Genomic DNA, 3142 nt, shown 5'->3' on the forward strand with positions numbered 1-3142 from the left:
CTCCGCGAACTAGTTCACAGAACGCGCGCAGGCTGACACTGACGCGCTAGCTAGTTCTCGTTGGCGTGCTGTTGCCGTCTTGCGGGCAGTGGGCGCAGGCCAGAATCAACAGACCCTTGGCCTGGTGCGAACACGCTTTTTCAAGATACAGGCATTTTGTGGTGCAACGTCTTACCGTTCTGCTCTAAAAAGCGTGTATGTCAAGATATCGGTGCAAAATGTCAAAAGCCAGGTAGTGTAATACTTTCAAAGAGCACCTGAAGAACCGCTCTATAGAAATAAGTAGCTTTTTTGCGGTACGTAGCACCTTAAAACATACATATAAAGAGTGAGCGTTTATTGTTTCAAAAAATAAGAAATATTGGATTGACGGAAGCCTGTACGCCTGCTAAAAAGCATAAATTCGGAAAGACTTCAAGGTGGAAATCGCGCCTCTTTTGTCGGCAGAAAGCTTACACCGCACTCGCAACATCGTGATAACGTTCCAAACTTCTGCTGATACTTACGGCTATACATGCAGATCTGGTACATCATGATCACCTTTTCAGTAAAGTTCTGAGCTTCAGTGATGTTTGTATAGTTGAGTAGATTTTCTACAAAAAAAGAAGGAAATAAAAACTTTTACGCCACAACAATATAACGTCGTAATCACGTCTTATACGTATTGCTAATAAGGACAGCTCCTCCGCACTTCTCTTAGAAAGTAATTTCCACCTCATGAAGGTCAATAAAATTTTTATTTGGGGCTAAACTTCTGGCTGCCAACTTTAAATGGCATAGTGTCCTTTACACACAAACTTCCAAAATGGTACGCTGAGACATACCAAACGAGACCCCGAGAGAGTTCGCACGAGGCTTCTCGTGGTGGGAGTTGAAGTTGAGTTTTTCGCATTATGAAACTGGCATCTATCCGGCCTCGCTATCATCGCATTCGAGGCGCTCAACATTTACTTTGGGTGGTAGACCGGGTGTTTGTCTTTAGGTTTGCTGAGTTTAAGTGTGCTTTTGCTGGCTATTTTGACAGGTTGAATTTAGAACCTAAAAAGTGTGGATTGTGGACTCTGTCCTAACTCTGCTTGCATAGGAAGCTTCGCTCTTTATTCATTTTTCTCTTAAGAAGGGGCAGAACTAAGAAAATGCAAGTTAAAACTACTTTAGACCGCCAGCTCTGCGGTTTCCTCTGTCTTCGCATCGCAACTGCGAAGCTGCCTAAACTTTACATTGGAAAGTTTTGTGTCGTCAGAAACAAAAACTCCAGGCAGGATCCAGCAGTTCTCACCAATGACACCGAGCGGATGCTTCAGTCTCGGCTGTACCCAGCATTTTCCGCATGATAAGCCTAGCGCAATCATTCTTTTCATTCACACATATAGCGTACAGTTCACTACAAGTGAAAACCACAAAATAAGCATCTAAACACCACGATAGATCATAAACGCTTGTGAAAAAAGCCGCCCGCAGGGGAACTCGAGCAAATGCTTCGCATCTACTCTTGTCAAGCAAAGCGTCACGTCAAGCGAAAGCCAAGCAAAGACGCCCTTGACTGAATTCCGAACGCGCGCTCCGCCGCTTATATGCCTTGAGGGGACTGCGGAAGCCGGTCCCAGTCGACGACATTGGCGTACTTGTAAAGCGGCGTGGACTCCAGGTGTTTGAGCCAAGCGCGGATGTTGCTTCGCCGGAGAACGGCACACCAGTTATATGCGCAGCGCGCCCGAAGGAGAGGAAACCGCGGAAGAGAGAGTACTGCACATGCTCCGGCCCCAGCGCGTCTGCCGCGGCTATGACGCAACACAATCCAACACAATCCACTTTAATCCAATCCAAACCAATCCAATCCAATCCAATCCAAATCCAATCCAATCCAAGCCAAGCCAAGCCAAGCCAATCCATTCCAAGCCAATCGAATCCAATCCAATCCAATGCCCCTCGCGAGAGAGTGTTCGAATCCAATCCAATGTCCCTCGCGAGAGAGTGTTCGCTATCGCCTCGACTCGACGCGCATGCGCAATGAGCGTGCGGACTACGGACGTCAACGCGGGTGACATCGTGAGTTACTGAAATGCTCTGCATTTAAAAATGGACCGCACTGTGGGTTCCTGGTAAAGGTTAGGTTGGCAGCTGCCAGCGAAAAGGTCCATTGACGTCATTCGACTTCGAGCGCATGCCTCATGCTCTGAAGCAAGCGGGGGCGATCGGAATTGAACCCCATATTTTGTTAACCAGGTTGTTTCTGTGAATGAGGACATTATTTCTATCAGGCGGACAGGCGTCGAGGCGATTTGGCTATCTACACAAAATAAATATATATTGACGGCACAAATTAGAAAGTAAGGTGCACCAATAAAAATCAAGGTAATCTAATAACAACAGTCCTATGGCAAAAGGTTCAATGAAGAAAGTCCCCCTCCCAAGTGTTCGCGCTCCCGTGCGGGTCCCTATCGATGAGCTGGCTCGGTGCGCAGGGCTCGGTGCGCTTGCCGATACCGGTGTGCGGCCGATGAACAACATGCCGGGTTCAGCCCTGGTGCTCCGTTGCCGGTCTCGACTGGAAGAGACCCGACGTAGCCCGGCGCGAAGATTTCCTGAGATTTGACGCCTAGCCGAGAGCTTCAATTAGAAATTCGTCTTTTTATTTATTCATTGTATTCTCCAGAACAACCGCTGGACGGCCTCCGGCAGATCGACTCCGTAACGAAGACCTCCTAGGCGTTCTCGCCTAGCCGAGAGCTTCCGGGACCACCTGCTTCTTCCTGCCTCCAGCGCTCGCCACCTGTTCTTCCCCCTCTTTTTTCACGTCTTTTTTTCCATCCTTGGCACGCACAACGTCGTGTTCGCTTGTTTGAACCCCCAAAATGCAGCTCCTCTCACGTGCCCTAATCAGAAGAAGTTTTTTCGGGAAGAAACACTTCCAGTGAAAGGTCTGTCGGTGGTCACAGTGGAATTTCCAGTCAGTTTACACGCATAGCACCACGCATCCACATGAAAACCGCCACATTTTCACGGCTTATAGTAGCACTTCTAAAAAAAGTGCGAAACAATAAATCCAAAAACTACACAAGCAAAACTCATGTATACTTTTTGGGTTTTTGTTTTACCCATTGGCTTTTCTTCCAATAGGTGTTGGAGCCTCGGCTTCCTG

The sequence above is a fragment of the Haemaphysalis longicornis genome, unplaced genomic scaffold (genome assembly GCF_048455015.1).
Source record: "Haemaphysalis longicornis isolate Haplotype H1 unplaced genomic scaffold, Haemaphysalis longicornis Haplotype H1 scaffold_13, whole genome shotgun sequence".
NCBI classification, from domain to species: domain Eukaryota; kingdom Metazoa; phylum Arthropoda; class Arachnida; order Ixodida; family Ixodidae; genus Haemaphysalis; species Haemaphysalis longicornis.